We start from the raw sequence: 21,507 nt of genomic DNA, 5'->3' as shown, positions 1-21,507 counted from the left end.
ATCATGACTCAGACCAGAGCAGCAAAGCTAAAGGCCCAAGCTAATGAGTGCTGTGGCTCAGGGGGGCAGTTTTCCTCCAAATCACACCCTTTTAAAATGTACTGCTTGTTTGATGTTTGTGGATCAATCAGGGACGGGACGCGATATATCCAAGGAGAATGTCTTTGTGTTTGCACGACGTAAGGAGTGTGAGGAAATCAGGTGACAACTCAGCATTGTTGTGGGCTGAGAGCTTGAAGAAAAGAATGGATGCTCTCAAAAAATCTAAATTGAGGGCCCATCAAGCTCTCAGCTGCCCACATCAACACCAGAGCTTGCACTTGAACAACACTCAACACAGCAGCAACCTCTAATGCAAAATCTGCTGGTCCCACAGGAACTAGTAGTCGTTGGTGACTATTGTCAGGGAAACAGGGAACATACTGTATAAAAAGTATAAGTAGAACAGGACCGGGGTATGTCTGCCAGTTGCAAAGATTGATGACATTTTAGAGCAGATATCATCTTTTAAGGACACAAAAGGTGATATTGTTGTACACGTTGGCACTAATGATATTAAGAATAGGAGACCGGCAGAATTACTTAACAAGTACAGGTCACTGCTGATAAAAAAGCAGTGAATTAGGGTTGAATTTTAAAGTGTCTGCATTTCTGCCCAGAAATGATGGGAGGGAATAAATGATGAGAGCCTTGTTGATCGATTCGGACACAAAGTGTCTGCCCCCTGGCAACATATTGAAGACCAGTAGCGGCGAGTCAGACTATTAGTGACATCATCCACATAGGGGGTTATGGGAGACAAAATCAGTTCAAACTACCAGGACCAGCAGTGCTGGTAGCATTTAAATCTGCTCAAATCACCACCAATTCCTACTTTTCTATAATGGAATGATAAACTACATAGTGAAACCTACTGATGAATATATTTATCATATTGTTTCTAATTTCTCAATGGAGAAGGACGCTAAAAGAACAAATGAGAATGAAATGAGCTTTAATTTAATTGGCATGTTAATCATGGTATTAATGAATCATGTGGTGTAAAGATGTATTTGGTTCTGAGCTGTTGTCGAGGGCAGTTCTGAGTTGTTCAGACTTTGACATCAGTTCATTTCAGACTTTCACATCATTTGAATTCAGACAAGCACAGAAATTATCTTGAAGGGAAATATGAAGAAAGGGCAGAAGAGGAATGGTCATCATCAGAAGATGACAGCTCGTTCTGCGAGGAACTGGACCATCACAGTAGCACGGAGACAAGCAATGATAGCAGTGACAACAACCAGGTGCAGGATGAAGACATTTTTATCGAGAAGGATAAAAGCACTGTTTGAAGGAAAGTTCCCCTCGTCCAAATATTCGTGCAGCTCGAGGTAACATCATACATTTACCAGGTGTGAAGGCTGCAGGCAAGTCCGCCAAGTCACCAGTTGATTGTTTATTATTTTTCGATAATGAAATGATAACCCATATAGTGAAACATTAATGAATATATTGATCATATTGCTTCTAATTTTTCAATGACAAAGGATGCTAAAAGAACAGACGACAATGAAATGAGTTTTAATTTGCATGTTAATCATGATAGGAATTAATCATGCGGGGGGGGTGCGGCTAAATGCAGTACATATGTGGTGTAAAGATGGATTAGGTTCTGAATTGTCCATTGTTGATAACAAACTCATTCACATAACAGCAGAGGCCTTCCAAACTGGCAAGGAAGAACACAATTGGCATAATTTTCTAGATTACTGACTTCAACTCATAAGTTCGATTTCATGTCTTTTGAGTTATCAATATGACATAACCAGAAGTAATCACAAAAAGTATCATGGGAGATAGGCAGAATCAACTGGCGATGAAAAAGACCAGAGTCCAGGAGAGTGGGCCACATAATCAAAGGGGGACACAAAGTGTCTTCCCCTGGCAACATATTGAAGTCCAGTAGAGGCAAGTCAGACTATTGGTGATGTCATCCACATAGGGGAGTCACGAGAGACAAAATTGGTTCAAATTGCCGGGACGAGCAGTGCTGGCAGCAATTAAATCTGTTCAAATCACCATCATTCCTACTTTTCTATAATGAAATGATAAACCACATAGTGAAACCTACTGATGAATATATTTATCATATTGTTTCTAATTTCTCAATGGAGAAGGATGCTAAAAGAATAAAGACAATGAAATGAGCTTCAATTGGCATGTTAATCATGATAGGAATGAATCATGCAGGTGGTGGTGATGGGGGGTAAAATGCGGGGCATATGTGGCGTAAAGATTTATTAGGTTCTGAGCTGTTGTCGGCGGCTATGTCTGAGTAAAGGTTCCTGTTTCTTCCTTGGGCCATACAATTTGACAGCCTGAATGACAAAATAAGAAGAAAAATGGAGGGACTTCAGCATTTCGTGAATTTTTTTCCATATTTTTGGGCCATTTATTGACATGTGCCAAAACATGACCAGCAAGTCATTATGCAAATTGAAGCAACTGGAGATGAACTACAGCACATGCACAGGTCAGGACACAGTATATAAAACATCCGATACTGAGCTCCATTAATCAGTGTTACTCTTGTTTTTCATATGGGAAAGGTAGCAGACTTAAGCAAGTTTGACAAAGGCCAAACAACTGGGTAATCAGTGAGAGCATATCCAAAACGGCACGGCTGGTGGGGGTGCTCACAGGCAGTCGTGCTTATTACCTACCAAAAGTGGTCCAAGGAGGGGAAATCCAGCATTTCGTGAATTTTTTTCCATATTTTTGGGCCATTTATTGACATGTGCCAAAACATGACCAGCAAGTCATTATGCAAATTGAAGCAACTGGAGATGAACTACAGCATGTGCACAGGTCGGGACAGTATATAAAACATCCGATACTGAGCTCCATTAATCAGTGTTACTCTTGTTTTTCATATGGGAAAGGTAGCAGACTTAAGCAAGTTTGACAAAGGCCAAACAACTGGGTAATCAGTCAGAGCATATCCAAAACGGCACGGCTGGTGGGGGTGCTCACAGGCAGTCGTGCTTATTACCTACCAAAAGTGGTCCAAGGAGGGGAAATCCACGAACTGCCGGAGAAGTGTTAGACAACCATGGCTCATCAATTCTCAAGGTGAGCAGAGGCTGTACTGGATGATACGTGACAATAGCAGGGCAACTAGCTGGTAATGAGAGTAATGTGTTGCAATGGGGCTGTGTTGCTGCATGCTGCTCCAAGTGCCCATAATTCACCGGCGACAGTGGACCTTGAGTGATTGAAAGATGGTCATCTGGTCCGACGAATCACATTTCTGGTGCAATGTGTGGATGGCCAGGTATGTGTGCATCGTTTACCTGGGGAAGTGATGGCACCTGGATGCACCGTTGGATGAAAACAAGCCAGTGGACGTAGTGTCATGCTTTGGGCAATGTTCTGCTGGGATACCCTGGGTCCAGTCATCCATGTGCCAGGCACTCTGATGTCTCCACCTACCTACACATCACTGCTGACCAGGAATGCCCTTTCGTGGCAACTGTCTTCCCCTCTGGCGGTGCAGTCCTTCAGCAGCATGCCACACCACCCAGAATGTTCGAGACTGGTTCTCAGAACATGAGGAAGACATCCAGGTATTGCCCTGGCCTCCAATTTTATAAGTCAAGATATCTTTCAGAATGGACACTTGTCTGCTAATTCTAAACACTACTGCACATTTCGAAATGCACAATTGTTGTCGTTCTACCTATGCAACATATTTTGAGTTTGGTATTTGTCTGTGTACCTGCCCTGCAAGATGTCTGCTGTAATTTACGATTCTAACATCAAAGATGGGCAGAGAGTTTTGCGAGGAACTTGAACATGACAGCAGCACCGAGAATGAAGGCAATGACACGAGTAAAGGATAAAAGCATGGTATGGAGGAAAGTGCCCCTCATCCAAACATTCATACAGCTTGAGGTAACATTATCACACATTTTCCAACTGTGAAGGCTACAAAACCACTTGTTGTTAATTACCATTCTTTTTCTTTTTAGGGGATTGAAAGTGGTACCCATGATGCTTGAAAACTACCCATGATTATTGATATGGACGGCTTTAACTTGAAATGTCGGAGCAGTAAAAACAAGGTTCATTGAAGAGAGTTGAGGATTATAAGCATAAACTTCAATGCTATACCACTCATTTACAGGTTTAGGGTGTCAATAAGCCGCTGGAGATGTAATGTACGGTACATACAAACTTTTATACTTGGCTTAAGCTTTAAACCCTGGTATAAGGAACCAGGTAAGTGCTGTGGACAAACCTGTAAGGAGATACACTGTGCTGCCACTTAATTAGGTACACCCCTGCTGTCCACACAAATGTTTTGTCCCACAATGTTGCAAGTAACATGACCACAGTTGTGGATATAAATGCAGCAGAACAACTTTTATAGTATCAGTTAAGCATACAAACCGTAACAAGAATGGGGAAAAGGAGTGATCTAACAGACTTTGAACGTGGCATGGTAGTAGGTGCAAGATGTGCTGAACAAAGCACCTCTGAAATGCCAGTTCTCCTGAACTTTTCACGCGCCAGTTTCAAGGGTGTATCAAAAATGGTGCAATGAACAGAAAACATCCTCTCAATGGAACTCCTGAGGAAGAAAATCTCTTGTTGATGGGAGAGGTCAGAGGAGGATGGCTAGAATTATGCAAGCAAACAGACAGGCCACAATGTTGCACATCACATCAGAATACAACCTTGGTGCGCATAACAAGATATCGCAACGGACCACTAGTCGCACTTTCACTTTTCCGCAAATGGGCTACAACAGCTGATGGCCACATTGCATACCTTTGTTATCAATGAAGAACAAGAGAGCACACCTCCTGTGGGCACAGCAACACCACCACTGGACTCTCAAGGATTGAAAAACAGTTGCTGGGCATAATGAATGAATATTTTTACCATATAATAACACTAATTACAGCTTGGAAATTACAATGTTTACATTGTAATTTTCAGACTTGGGTTTCAAACTTAACATAGTTGTGTAAAAGTGAATGTCTTTGGATTATTAAATTCCTTTCCTTGGTCACTATTAATATTAAATGGCACTTCTTTAAAAACAGATTTGAAAGCTTCAAGTACTTCATGTGACTGTTTAGATTTTAATGGCGTCACTCAAGCATATTGTGAAACACAATCAATACAAATAAGAAAATGAACACTATTTGCCTTAGCAAGATTTGACATATCTGCTAAATCACATAGAAATGTATGGTGAAGACCAGGAACTTTCATCTGCTTACGTGGAAAATTTCTTTACTGCATGTCTCACATGTGGGCTGTCCTGATAGCTATTAACACTAGCAAAACTCCCCACTACAGTAGGATTATAATAATCCTCTAAGATTTCCTCTTTTTTTCAGGTAAAACAACACTGACCTTCGAACAGAAGATACTTTTATAGTGCTTTTCATTCTTGTTGCAATTGGTGAATTGTGGACAATCACTGAAGAGAGAGCTGTGTCAAGATTTTATCAAAATAATGATTCACTTGTAAATAGTATTCAATAAAAGACTCAAAAAAAAAAAAAAAGAACTCTTAGATTCATGAATACAATTTCAGGAAATCCCATTCATTCATTAAAAATCATTTTTAGGTCGACAAAATACCATTGATTAATTTTTTGATTAAAAATATTGCTTTGTTCACAAATACTTTAAAAATAATTATGTTCAAATCCTACCATTGATTAAAAAAAAAAAAAAAACTGTTCAGATAATTAAAACAATAAATACCACACACAGTGTTCAAATACTTAAAAAAATTGGAAGTAAAAAAAAAAAAAAAAAATCAGACATTAACTTGTTGATTCAAAATTAAGTTAAAATAATTCCGTTCATTAATTTAAAAAAGTGTTCAAAAGCTAATACCGCCGCTTTGGCATGGTTGTAAGTAACTCTACCATTAGCTTAATGGTTAAGACACTAAGCTAATGCCTTGGCTGAAGCAGAGTTCGAATCCAACCCAATTATTATGAATAAAAATACCTCCCAAAAAGTTACTGTTAATATGCATTATCTACTTCTTTTTCTCTCATGTAACATATGCTACTTTTCTTCAAGCTGTTGTTTGGTCTGGGGCAAGTACAAATTTGGTTGTCACAATTTACTTTAATAGAAGAATCTAAAGGCCTATCACTTGTTTTTAGTTTTCCACCACAGCATTGCTTTGTCTCTATTCATTTGGCAATAAATTTGTGTTTAAATGTATTTTGTATGTTTGTAGATTAAATGTTTTAAGAATCCAAATCTCTGGCTGTCAACATCAGCATAAACGTTGTGCTTCTTGAAAGGGTCTTTGGACCCTTTAGAGTAACTCACCTGATGAGATCAGCAAAGGGGTATTCATACGAAGAAAGACTTTGAATGCGGCTAACTAGGTACCTTAGAGGAGACAAATTGTTCATTTACCGTTCCTTTTCTTTCACAAAATTTCCTCTTAAATTACCTTCTCCCCTTTTCAGCTCTATCTATCTGACTTATTCTAATGTCACGTGACATTTTGTGATCCACGAAAAACGTGCATTTTTGTAACTTGAATTTTTAAATTTATTGGATTTATCCTTTGTTTTCAGCCATCATATTTGCTGATGTGCCATCTGCGTGTCACTAGACATCCGCCAGGCGAGGAGAGAAGAGGGAACGTGTGTCACTAGACATCTACCGTTTTGAAAGGGGTATCCATTTCTGAATCTCTACCATAGAATATATTATTGTCTCTTTGATGCCAGTGGACCCAGCATTTGAAAATGGACTGAAGCAGGGCTGGGGTAGACTAGACAGAAGTAAAGTAAACTTGCAAGTTCTGTTCCTTCCACTCAATAATTATAATGCATGTGTGAAGGTCAGCTAGCTGATGTGTTCATTATTACAAATCAACCAATAATACAAATTCGCAAGTACAATTTAACAAAAGAAAAAAATATTGGCTAAGATTTAGTATCTGGTGTATCCTCTCTATACTCGCCAACACGGTAGTGATTGATGGGTGCCGACTCCACCTAGTGCCACGCGATCTCCTATACATACGGAAACATCTGGCATGCATGACATGCAGTGTGTGTCGCTCGTGTCAGTGTTTCCGCATGTTCAGGTTATGAACCTCGCTGTTAGAAATGTCACTTGAGCCGACTGTTTTATTTTATGGTTAGGTTTTGTAAAAGGACGAATAATAGTATATAGGGGCGGGGACAAGAGCCCCTGTAAAAACAGGGGGGTGTCTGGGGTTATAAAACAAAAATGGACAAACCTATATACTTTGAATAGACAAACCTACATACTATGGTTTCTTGTGTAGTCTACACATTTTATAAAAAAATTATAAAACAAAAATGGACAAACCTATATACTTTGTTTTTTCGTTTTCACAAAGGAGAAACCAATTTCCTGACTACACAAGAAAAAAATCCCCCTATTTGATTGCATTCATTTATTTATATTAATAATCACCCTATTTGCGTATTCGATTGCATTCTTTTTTATTTTCATTAATAGAAATAATCCAAAAGTGATGTTTCTACCCTCAGGAACAGTCAGGATTAAATTAATTTTTTTCTGAATTCACTTATAAAATTAGACTTATTCTCAAATTTTTTTTTTTGATAAGGTCTTGTTCTCCGAAAGTTATGTTTCTACCCTCCCCAGTTCTTAATTATCTGATTGGCTTATTAGGACTGCCTAACCAAATTCCTGGTTTCGTGTTATTTCTGGCTAATGATTTTTAATTAATAGAAAATTAATGAGTTTTAATCAATTTTATCCATTTTTTTTTTGAATTAACTTATAAAATTAAAGACTAATTCTCAATTGTTTTTATAAGTTTTTGTTCTCCGAAAATGATGTTTCCACCCTCCCCCATTCCTCAATTATCCAATTGGCTAATTAGAACTGCGTAATCGCCCTCAATTCCAGTTTGATGTAATTCTTTTCATTATTTCTTTGGTTCTGCATTGTTCCTGCTGGGGATCGCCTTCTGTGCTGCTGCGAGTTGTTTTCATATAATTGTATATATATATATTTTTTTTTGTTGGCGTTCAACCCCAATGGAGAAAGTGACCATGAAAATGTTATATGGTTTAGAAAGGGATGGATACAAGGCTGTGATTGATTGGTGTATGAATGTTAAATTAATTGCGCAACAGAGTACAAGTGTTTCCAGTGTGAATGTATGAGCTTGGCCGAGTGCAAGGACGGATTTGCATGGGTCTGCAGAAAGAAAGAAAAAAAAAGTAAAAAAATAATAAAAATTAATAAAGAAAAAGAATGGCAATTTAAAAAAAAAAAAAACCAAGAAACAAAACATTACAGGAAGAACTGTAATCAGCCAATCAACAGTAATCAGCCAATCACAATGTGAATGGCTGATTACTATTGCGCCATTTCCAGGCTCTGGTGGTCATTTTTAGTCTGTATTTCATTTGTGGGTGTCCTGTTGCTGCTGTGTAACATAGGTTTGTTTTTTGTTGGTTTTTTCTTTGTTTCTCTCCGTTCAACCCTAGAGAAAATGGAACGAATCAGTGTGCAAATGTTCGGGTGTTTGAAAAATGAAGGATGCAAGAGTGTAATTGAATGGTGGCAGAAAATAAATTTGATTGCGTGTGAGTACAAATCTTTTCGGTGTGAAAGGAAAATGAGATTGGCCGAGCGGAAGGATCGTTCGGATGGTTTTGAGTGAGTCTACCGAGCGAAAGGGGCCAATCCTCATTATTGTAAAAGATCTGTGCGAAATGGGTCGTGGTTCTCCTTCAGCAAGCTCAGTATAATCGACATGCTCTTTCTAAACTATTATTGGGTTGCGAAGGTGCCCGTCGATTATATTATGAAAGAGCTTGGTGTCGGGTCCGCGACCGTGAGTGACTGGAGGAGTTTTTGCAGAGAAGTGTGTGTGGAAGTGTGCCAGGGGGAAATTGGTATGATAGGAGGGAGGAGTGAATGTCATTGTTGAGATAGATGAGAGCAAGTTCGGTAAAAGGAAGTATAATAGAGGAAAAAGAGTGAATGGGCAATGGGTGTTTGGTGGGGTTGAGCGGGATACAGGAAAGTGTTTTTTCCGGGTCGTGGAAAATAGGAGTAAAGACGTTCTCCTAGACATCATTAAGACTTCCATTCGGCCCGGTACCACCATAGTATCGGACTGTTGGAAGTCGTATGATTGTCTGGGAGACGAAGGGTTTAAACATCTCACTGTAAACCACTCAATTCATTTCACCGACCCGGAAACAGGTGCAAACACAAACAAAATCGAGGGAACATGGAGTGCCATTAAGCAGCAACTGTCATTTAGCAAAGTCAATGATAGGTTCGACACTCCTCCCTCGCAGAGTACATGTGGCGAAGGAAAAATTCCAGCAGCAGCGATCTAACGCTTGAATTTTTAAAAGCAGTAAGCACTGTATATAAGCCCGAAACAGAGGATTGAAGGAGGACACCCGACTGATGAGGCAAGTGGTTTTTCTTTGTCCCAGTTCAACCTGATAGTTTTTCTTAGAAATAGCATAGAAAAACGTGCATTTTTATATCCTCCTAAGAATCAAGTGATTGCATTTCGTGTAACTTTTTGTTTTATTTTAATATTTTGTTGATTTGGGGTAATTTCACAGCAAAATGAGAACTGTTGATGCATGTGAACAGAAAAGTTTTACGATGAAACACCACGTGCAACCACTTGTGCACCAGCAATTCTCTGGTTATATCCAGGTGCAAAGAATCAGTGGTTGCACGTGGTGTTTCATCGTAAAGCTTTTCTGTTCACATGCATCAACAGTTCTCATTTTGCTGTGAAATTACCAAGAAATGAAAAAAAAAAAAAAAAAAAGCAGGGATCGGGGGGGGGGGGTACCCCCCATCAAATTTTTTAAAAAATTATAACCGTTTCTGTTGTTCACGTGCATCCGCAATTATGGTTGTTAATTAATGCTCGTGAAATAGTCTAGTAATCTGTGCACGAAAGGAATCAGTGGTTGCAGGCTGTGTGAATTTTTGTTCATTTTTTTAAATTGCCATCTCGCCTTTAATTTTTCGTATTTTTAGCGAATTTGTGATGACACATGACTATTTTGCAATTCCCGTTCGATTTTTACGTTGTGCAGTCGAGAAGAGGGTGAATTTTTGTTTTTAAATTGTTCAGTTAATTTGCTTTGCCTTTTTGCAAAATTTCATTTTAAATTACCTTTTCCCCTTTCCAGCTCATTAGACTTATTCAAATGTCACGTGATATTTCGCGAACCCGTAATAAACGTATATTTTTGTATTTGATCTTTTGTTTTCAGCCGCCATATTCATTGCAGTGGCACGTGCCACTTCGCATCCGCCGGGCGAACGCAGTGAATAACTTCTCGAATATCTACCACTAAATCTTTACCCAACACTTCTTTTTGATAAAGAAAAAATTATCCGTTGCGCGTCAGTTATGTAATATTTTCTAAAATATCACAAATGCTTAGTCATTAAAAAAAATGAGAATTAACAAAATAATAACCTACATACAGAACAAAGAATACTAACTCGTGTATACAATGATTTTATAAGCAAATTACTGAAAAACATCCAAATTCATTTTCAAAACGTGGTTAGCAAGGCTGTCTACTATTTCGTTAATGGCATAAAAATTTATACATATTAGATAAAGTATTTTTTGGAAACAAAGTTTAAAAATATATGAAAGCTGACCTCTCCTGTCGATTCTGCAGTAATCACACTTCCAGGTTCGTATTCAATATAGGCATCTTCCCAATCATAGGGGGGGGAAATCAGCCACAGGCAACTAATTGCATTTCTGAAAGGATATAAGATTTTGGTAAAATTTATAATAGTCTTAATAAATATAAGAATAGTAAATCGGTCTTCTATTAAAGATATACTTAAACAAAAAAAAAAAAAAAAATTACAACTGCCAAAATGACTCACCTGTGATAAAAAATCATCTTCATAATTTTCAATCATTTCAGAAGCATATAAAAATAATTTTCTTCAACCGGAGAACAACTGCACACATTTTCAGGTTTTATGAAGTAAAATAGTACTAATTCTCGTTCTATTCCATTTCTTGCAACAAAAATCAAGGGCTTACAGCAAAAAATCGTTCAACCACAACGAGAAAAAAAATTAGCAACGCAATTTATGCGTCCGCCTGTACCTTATATAGGTGCCAAACTGACCAGTCATCTTCGTGGTCCTTAATCATGTGGTTGAAATGATTGGTCACCTCTGTAAATCTTCTGTTTCCCTGGAGTTTACACTTGCACCACAATTTCCAGGAAAAACATTCTTCATTAATGATTCATCCTAAACTCTTACGACTTTCTTTAATCAAACAAAGAACAGTTCTTTCTTGATTTCAGTGAAAATATTTTGTGAAGGGGGCAGCCATTTTGATAGAAAAAAATTTATTGCAGTAATTCGCACGCCATGTACATGGAATGAATTATTAAATCAGGTTAAAAAAACAAAAAAAAAAAAAAAACAGAATATATGGATTACGAAAATTTGAATCGCATTTTAAGGGTGCACTCGACCAGTTGTGTATTTTAAAATTGCTTCATTTTTGATTTACATAGTTACAGTCTGACTTCCGTTTAACGAACTGCTTTATTGGGAATTTTTTGAATTCCTTTTGGTAATTACATTTAAAATAGTTTCCGTATAAAGAAGAAAATTTCCAAATAACGAACGGATTCCGAAAGACAACTTTGTACACACTGTTCCCACCTCAGGCAATTAGAAAGCAGGAATTAAGGGTCATCATCATATAAACATCATATAAACAACAGAACCTTCAGTGCGCCACCTGGGCAATCTACCCATATGCGCAAAAGACTTTAAATTTAGAATTTCATGCAATTATATTTTTGTGATTTATCATCACTATACTAGTACTCACGCCAAAATATATTTCTAGACATTTCTGTTGGTTAAATGACTCGTTATTTTCGGTCTTTAGCCTGTTGTCACACAGAGATAAATAAATATCCTGTGTGACAACAGTTACCGCCCCTTCCTCGAGGAGGAAGACCTCTACTCGTAAGAAGTTTAAAATTTTGTTAATTTTACCTTTATAAAAAACAAGTTAGACTGCAGTCTCACACTAAATCTCTTTCCAAGTACAGCTCTCTCATATTGGCCCCTTACCCATGAATCAGAGACAAGCCACGGCGCCCTCAGCCATAAACCACAACCACTGATAACATTAGATGCAATTATTCGTAGTCTGTTCTTTTCCGGCTCAAGGCCATTGCTTTTTCATATGCAGGACATTTATGATCAACAGCAGTATGTCCATCTGTATCTTTACTGCGCTTACAATTAATGCAGCAGGGAGACTTTTCTTTATTAACACAGTCTTTATAAGAGTGTCCCTCCAAAGAACAATAGCCACAAAACACTTTCGCTTTACAAAACTTGGCTATATGGCCAAAAGCCATGCATTTATAGCATTGGGCCACCGTGATAATGTCACGAACCCGACAGGCAGACCAATTCAAGAACACCTTTCCTATTCTTATTAACCACTTATGAACTGGGCCAGCTACCTGTATTATCCAATTATTTAAATTCTTGGACTTGGCTTTATTCACAGATATTACAGTAAAGCTTTCTTGGTAAGCTTCCTCACTAACTCCATAATCTTTTAAATTTCTGATCCACAGCTGTTCCTTCAACTCTTCTTTATTCATATCTTGTTGCACATCATAGATCAGAATCTTGGGATTCCTTTTCTTAATCTTGTCAACACTCAACTTTAGTTCTTTAAATTTTGGACAATTCATCAACTTGTCTATATCATTTTCCGTCTCTGCTTCTAAGACTATCTTTTTATCTTGTACAGTTCTTATATTTTGTACTCTTACATCGAGAAGTTCAGGTCTAACTTTACTAATCAGGTCTTTTTTAATGTCATCACTGCATTTATGTTTACTATTCTTAGTGGAAACTATAGCCACTCTGGGCCTTGCAACGCACTTTTCTTTAACTACTGTTGCATAATCCTTCTTTTGTTCTTGAGCTTCTTTCTTTTCTGCTTTACTAATTTGGGATACAATCTCCAGCTCAATTACAGCCATTTCCAGTTCATCCCATATTTCCATTATTTTAGTCGCTACACTTCCAGATACCCTATTTTCTCTTTGCAGCAAAAGAGACCTTAATTTCCCTCTTGCCTTCAATACTTTATCTAGACCAGTTGAACCTGATTCCTGTCCACTGCTTGCAACCACATCACTCAATAAAGATCTCATAGATTTTAACGACTTTTCAGGTGTCCATAATAATTGCTCTTTTCTTTTACGAGAAGGATCCTGTGACTTCCCAGTTCTTATAGATTTTTCAGTCACCATTTCTTCCATCTCTACCTCCAAACTTTCACTTTCTGAATCATCACTTGATTCTGTCTGCACAATAGCTTTTCCCTTGGAAAGAGAGCCAGTGTTCGACTTTTTCCGATTCATATCAGAAACTATATACAACTTTAACTTTTAAACGTTAAACAAAAATTTATAAACAAATTCAATTTAGCAAAAAAAAAAAAAAAAATGCAAACTTTAAAACGAAATTCACTCTGCCACAATCAAATCAATTACCCGTTTGGCCGGTCAGGGGAATAAACCCCTAACCGCTCACCCCAGACGTCGTGAACGTAGGGCAGCTAATCTATGCACTTAGTGCAACAATAAACTTCAAAAAGTAACAAATCAAATAAGGAAATTTATTGTCAAATTTCTCAAAATCACACTTCAGATAAGTCACTTATTCGAAGCCCCAAGATTAGCCCCTGGGGCAGGAATTAAGGGTCAAAGGGATTACAGTTCGGCAATGTAAATGGTGCCCGGAAAACCTATGCTGCTCTAAAAGTCTCCAATAAACGATGTTGTTTATTTAGCCGTGCACTAAATTTAATTTAAAAAAAAATTGTATAAATTATAGATAAAAATAAGATGGCCAAGTGGAGCAGAATTTCGAAAGAAGTAGTAGTTCAGGGAGGAAGAATCAAATAAGTTCTCAAATACAGTACTGTAATTTTCAAAAACGGTTTGCGCCAGTTACAAAACTGGATATCACAATAAAGAAAATCCTGTCAGCTGCAATTCATGTCACTCCTGTAGCTGAAAAAAATTGTATCGAAACAGAGGCACATAATTCCGAAAATGACCAGAAAACTGAGTGAGTCACCTCAAATTGTGAAAAATGAAAATAATGTACTGTATAATAATAATAATCATATTATGCTGAACTTAAATAATCCCGCACCTTGGCCATCGAATATTTCTGATAAAATAAGTTACTTTATAAATGTGGCATAAAAAAACTCATAACTTAATCAAATTCCAATAAAATTGAAGAAATAGAATATGCGAACTTTTCTAAGAAATAAATTTCTAAAATCTGGGTCGGGAGTAAAAACATCCGCTCTCCATCTTTCACAAACAATAATAACTAAATGCATTAATCCTTGAACATTAGAATAAGTTAGTTTTTAGGGTTTTCTCAAAGACATTCTAAGACTTTTGTTAGGGTGAAACAAAAAATTCATATCATATTAATACTGTAATAGTAAAATATGGAATTTATTTGGATGTAAATCGATTCGATAATTTCAAATCATCCTTCGGACCTTTTTTCAGCACACAGCGAGATGTGGGGAAAAAAATTACTAGACTTTTAATAATTTCCAATAACACAACCAAATCTAGCACCTGGAATTCAAAAAATAAAAACTTGACCATTTAATGGAATTTATAGAAGAAACTTTAGTTTAGTGAAATGGAAAATTTAGCGCCACCTAGATGAAACTGATTCCATACATGGCGGTGTTTATATATCTCAATAGTGAGTTGGTTTTGTGAATTCGGTAATATAGATCGTATCGCGTATACCTTTATACCTGCAATAACAACATGACTAGTCATGTTATTGCAATCACTATTATGACTTTGAAGTAACAAATGATTGCGAAAATATTCAGAAGTTTTAACCATAATTACCATAATTATATTTCTAATTCAACAAGTGATAAATGTTGAGGTGAAGAATATCGTTGGTTTTTGTTAAATACTATCTTTATTTTATTGAGCCATATTGTTTAAATATGTTTCTATATTCATTTTATGGCTTATAGCACAGCAAGAGAATAAATAGGTTAAAATTTACAATAGGCTGTCCCTACCTTGATTTTTCCGATCAACTGGCCCGACGATGTGTCGACAGCCATTGCTTCTCGGACGAGGTCACGTGACAAGTTTGCAGCCGGCTTCTCGTATGACGTAGCGTTACTATTGGTCATGTGATATATGACGCAATGAAAGCCTAGTAACATTGAGTGGACATTCTCATAGGCCAACGTTTCCGAAAGTGGGATCACTATACCAGTTCAAGAAACGGATCTGGAACTGGTCAATCATAATATAGCAAATTTATGATAAAGTTATTATATATTTATGTAAAAATAAGAATTGAGTTGCTGTTTCAAACATAAAACTCTGTGTTCATGCATATATACATATAGGGGTTCATAAACGTTTTTTGATTTTTGAAAGGGTCCGTAGGTCTCAGTAGTTTGGGAACCACTGTTGTTGTTGTTATTTTGGTTTTTAGGAGCATTAGCAACTAAGGCCATATTGCTCCGGGAATATGCGGTGGTCATTCCCTGACCTTTCCGCATCCTCCGTATTTGGTGGTGACGGGCTCGAACCCCGGTCTAATCAAGAAGCGTGTGTTACGCACTGCTGCTCCTTCCCACCTGGCCACGGAGGCGCCTGGAACCACTGTCATAGCCAATAATGATAATTCAGTGGTGCCTCGCAATTCGACTATAATCTGTCGCCGAATTAGAATCGAATTGCGGGTCAATATTTTCCATATAAGTTTATGGCAAATTGATTAATTCGGTGAGAAATACACAGTATTATTGACTTTACTATATTCTACCATATAACAAACGAAATTACAAAATGCATAATGAGTACATACATTTCATTGAGCCTTAGATGTTGGAAGGATGTTTTATTTATCTTGTTCTACCCTTTCTCTTATCAAGATCTGTGTTCTACCTTTCTGCACTTTATCTATGATTTCTTTTCTATGCTCAACCAAGTGTGTTTCTTTCTTGAATTATTCCGTTATTCACTTCTCTTTGGACCCATTATCAAATTTCACTCAAAAAAAAAATAACTGCCAAAGCACAAAATTTTTTACTTTATGAGAAATGCAGAATTATAAATTAGCACAAACAACTCGAGCAAACGTGAACTCAGACTACAATTATTAATGAGATAATGTCTCATAACTGAGGAAGAACTGACTGCATACTTTGAGGGCAGCTAACGTAGCTGAACGATTGTAGGATCTATTCCCGCTTTATCTATCATTGGTTAAATGTTACTCCCGCTCTTCAATACCATTGGTTAAAATGTATGAAGGAACCGTCACTATTTAGCGCTATTTAGTAATGTTAAACGCAGCTACGTAGTCTAGCAACGAATTCTATCGTGCAATACCATGTAGCGTTTGCGCCGGCCCGCGAAATCCGACTGTCGAATAGCGGTACGTCGAATTGCGAGGCACCACCTATTCCGGATTATTAATGGTTATGGTAGCCATGTGGTAACGTAGTTTTCTCCTTCCCCAGTTCAAATCCTTCAGTTTTTGTCATTTCTTTCCTCCCCCCCCCTTTTCTCCCTTCTTATACTTTAAATTCATTTCTCCAGTATAATATGATAATTTGCTTATGTTTTTCTCATATAAAAATAATTTAATATTTGAATGGTGTTGCACCTAGGGGGCAAATTGAAGAAAAGAGAGCATCTACAAGGTGTTCAATAATTTGCAAAACCAGATTGGTGAGGGGTATTAATCTATATCCATATGAAGAAAGGCAATGAAGATGAAAACTGTAATGTTTGCCAACCAGATATCTTGTTGGGGTTGCCTGAAGTGTATATGCAGCATATATTTTCTGGATAAGTTTATATCCAAAAATGATTTCCTGAATTTGTATTATAAATTAATACAAATTTAGCAGCACACCCCTGATAATACCTGGTTCAAACTGTGTGAAATATCACTATAAATTGAAACAAAAACTAACTACAACAATATGACCATTAGCGAAACAAAGCCGACCTGGTTAGCCAGGTGGGTAAAGTGCCTGCCTGGCAACCCAAAGGTCGCGGGTTCAAATCCCGCCTTTGCTTCTTAAAGCCATACTGATATTGCAGCTGAAAACCAATTTCATTCAGCCAATCAGTCAGAATGTTTAGGTAAAAAAAACAAACTATTATATTTAGACCACCCGAATAATTAAATTCATCTGCCGTGCTGTGTCTAATGTCTTTTAATTGCGTGTGTTCTATGGTCGATTTGTCTGTTTGCTGGACGAAAAACCCAGTTTCTGGGGGAAAAAACTGCTATCTATGCCTGAGACTGACTAATTCAACCACTGAGTGAAAAAAGCCCATTAATGTCCCTCGCGTCATCGACGGGATTCGAACTCGGGCTTTTTCCACCCAGTGTGGGGACGACGGCGACGATACCACTGTGCAGCATGATGTTTAGGTAAGTGTAAAGTGTTCGATGTCTAACAGCCCCAGGGGTTCCCCCCCATCTCTGCGTTGTATACTCAAACTTAGCTTCCAGGAGGCAGGTCAGACACTAGAGGGATTGCTTAAGTATGTGGTAGGCCCTGCCACATAATTTCCAAAGATATCAGAGGCAAGGACCTAAAAAAAAAATTAAATAAATAAATAAAAATAATAATAAATAAAAAAAATAATAAAAAATAAATAATTAAAATAATAATAAAAGAAATAAAAAAGTATAAAAAAATAATATAATAAAAAAATAAAATAGATAAATTAAATAAAAAAAGGTAGGTGGTAGACTTGGGCGTGCTCGACACACAGATGACTTGGCCCAGAGTATCCCAGCAGAAAATTTCCCGAAGCATGACACCACTGGCATGTGTTTGTCCCACGGTGCATTCAGGCGCCATCACTTCCCCAGGTAAACGACGCACACGTACCCGGCAGTCTACGTGACACGTAATTCATCGGACCAGACGACCTTCTTCCAATCACTCAAGGCCCAGTTCTATGCTCGCTTGCCCATTGTAGGCACTGTCGCCGATGAACCGTGGTCAGCATGGGTGCTTGGAGTGGCTACGCAGCCCCATTTTCAGCAACGTTCGATGTACTGTGTGTTGTGAAACATTACTCCCGTCACCAGCATTCCAACTACCGGCGAGTTGTGCTACAGTCGCTCTTCTATTCCCATGTAGCATCAGGGAGAGTCTCCGCTCGCCATGGTCGTCTAACACTTCACCAGCGGTTCGTGGATTTTCCCTCCTCGGACCACTTTCGGTAGGTACTAACTGTGAGTACCGTTTCGGATATGCTCTGAGTCTTCGCAGGTAGCAAAGTGGTATCGTCACCGTCCTCCCCACACCGGGTGGAAAAGGCCTGGGTTCGAATCCCGTCGATGACGCGAGGAACTTTAATGGGCTTTTTTCACTCCGTGGCTGAGTTAGTTGGTCTCAGGCGTAGATAGCAAGGTTTTTCTCCCCAGTAACTGGGGTTTTTTCGTCCAGCAAAACAGGCAAATCAACCATAGAACATACGCAATTTACAGACACAAATACGGGTTAATGTATTTAATTACGGGCAACCCTAAAATAATAATTTGATTTTTTTTTTTCTTCGCAGTTAGCAAAGTGGTATCGTGACCGTCCTCCCCGCACCGGGTGAGGCGAGGAACTTTAATGGGATTTTTTCACTCCGTGGCTGAGTTAGTCGGTCTCAGGCGTAAATAGCAAGGTTTTTCGCCAGAACTGAGTTTTTGTCCAGCAAAACAGACAAATCGATCATAGAACACACGCAATTAACATTCATGAGACATACTGTACAGCAGATGAATTTAATTATTCGAGTGGCCTAAAAATAATATATATTTTTTTTTTTTTTTTTGGATATGCTCTAACCCAGTCTGGCCATTACAATTTGGCCTTTGTCAAAGTCCGCTGCCTTTTCCATCTGAAGAACAAGAGTAACACTGATTAACGGAGCTCAGTATCAGTTGTTTTTTATACCGTGTCCCGACCCGCGCCGTAGTTCACTTGCAGTTTCTTCGATTTGCATTATGACTCGCTGGCCATAATGTTTTGGCTCATCGGTGTATATGATATCAAAATTATTTTTTGCATCCAGTTCCTTTGTGACCACATCATAGTATCGAATCAAATTGATCAGACAAAGCAAATTCTTAACACACCCATGCTGTGTCTAAATTATTACTGATATTAGACGTAATAATTTCCGTATTAATAAAATAATCAAATCTAGCACCTGACATTCAAAAATAAAAACTTGACACATTTAATGGAATTTATAGAACAAATTTTAGATTAGTGAAATGTAAAATTCTTACATAAAATATATATTTGGTATGACCACCACCTACACGACGTTGTTTTATAGGGGGCGTTGTTTATACACCACAATAGTGAGTACTGTAGTTTATTTATTGCGATATGAGTAATGAAGCTGTTAAGCCTGGGTTTCAGCTCTTTTATTATTGCAGAATTTTCATTATTAGCATTATACATTTCTTTTGTGGTACGTATAGAGAAAAACAATAATTGATAACGCAGAAAATAGCTTAATTATACCGTAACCATTATTATGGAATTCGGTGTTTCTCTAACGAATTGTTCCTATTCAAAATATCTCTACAACCTATGACAACTTTGAAGTAACAGGTCGTTAGTTACATGAAAATATAAATAAATCTTTATTGTGAAGTACAGAATTACAACACTATCCGATGATGTCGACGAGCGCCAGGATTCACATGTAGCAGCTTGAGAAAAACAATAAAATACAGCATACAAATACATAAACAGATTCAAAATACAGCATACAAATACCAGAACAGAATACAGATTAGCAGTAATTCAGCAGTGCTTCAGTGATGATAGATTTGAACCTGGGGATGGGAAATGGGAGCAGTGTGATCCTGTTTTAGTAGATCAGGAATCAAGAGCTTTGATAAAGTTGTATTTGTCTCTTGAATCAGAGACAAATTAAAAATAAGAGCAAAAGTGATTCAAAGAGATCCGATTACAGTACTTGTTTTGGACATTCATAAATGCATTTCATTATTTAGTACTTGAACATTATTAATTAACAGATGAATGAAATTTAATTAATATTCCAGTAGCATTAGAGATTTATATATGTATACATGTAAGAAAGATAAAAATTAACATAGTTGTATTTTTATATTTGTAAATTATATACTTAAACGTGTTTTATTATTTATAAGAAAATCAGTTTCAATTAAATGAGTAATAAAGAAAATAAATATTTAGAAAAAAGGTAAAGGAAGATAAAAAATAGAGAAGCGAATGTCAGTGCTGCAAAGCATTACTTACCACATATTACTGAAAGATAACTAGTGTACATAAAGTAAAAATATGCCATTTGTATAAAAAGCCAAGTGGGGGTGGTGGGAATTAATGGAGAGGATAAGTGTGTGGCAGAAGGAATGCATTCCAAAAAATAATTTAGAAAAATTACCAATCAGTATAAATTTATGAAATTTTTATTATAAATCAATACAAATTTAGCAGCACATCCTTGATAGTACCAGGTCCAAACTGTGTGAAATATCACTATAAATTGAAACAAAAACTAACCACAACAATATTATCATTAGTGAAGTAAAATTACAATTTATAATAGACTGACCATTGTGTCTCCATTTCTTTGCAAGGCCAGTGGCAGCTTGGAATCACTGCATTTAAAACCTTAAAAAATCCATGCATAATTGAGCTGACAGATCCAATACACCCACCAACATAATAGACCTGAATAATGGTGGCCCTTATGTAGTCAAAAAATTATACAGTAACAGCTAAGATCAGTCACATGAAGACACCAAACCACTGGAAAAGAATACAGGATAAATAAGATTACACAAAAAAAGGAATTGAACGAAAGGGTGACGGTAGATAATCCTTGAGTGGCGTGGTAGGTAAACAAAGAAGAAAATCATTCAAACCTATGGTGGTTTAATTATGTTTATTTCCTATTTGCAAATATGTACATAATGGGGTGTTATGGTATTTTCTTGCCACTACTTTAGTGACAGCTGTCTTTGTAATATAATGGCGTCACAAGAGGTCACATGGTATTTTCTTAGCATTTATTCAGTGACATCTGCATTTGCCATATCACAGTGACAAAAAGTCACTTACGTGACAAGAACTTCTTCTTTGATTTCCAAGAACAAGTTCTTCTGGCCTAAGTGACCTTCCTTGATTGTAATATGCAACAGAAGAAATGATAAGAAAATACCATGAATGTTTGACCCCATTATGTGCATAATTTCAAAATTGGAAATAAACATAATTATACTATGGTAAGCTTGAGTGCTTTATTATCTTCAAATTAAAGGACCACCATTATTCAGGTGTATTGCATTGGCAGGTTG

The sequence above is a fragment of the Mastigoproctus giganteus genome, chromosome 14 (assembly GCF_048544385.1).
Source record: "Mastigoproctus giganteus isolate SK-2022 chromosome 14, ASM4854438v1, whole genome shotgun sequence".
Classification (NCBI taxonomy): domain Eukaryota; kingdom Metazoa; phylum Arthropoda; class Arachnida; order Uropygi; family Thelyphonidae; genus Mastigoproctus; species Mastigoproctus giganteus.
This window is presented reverse-complemented; position numbering follows the sequence as displayed.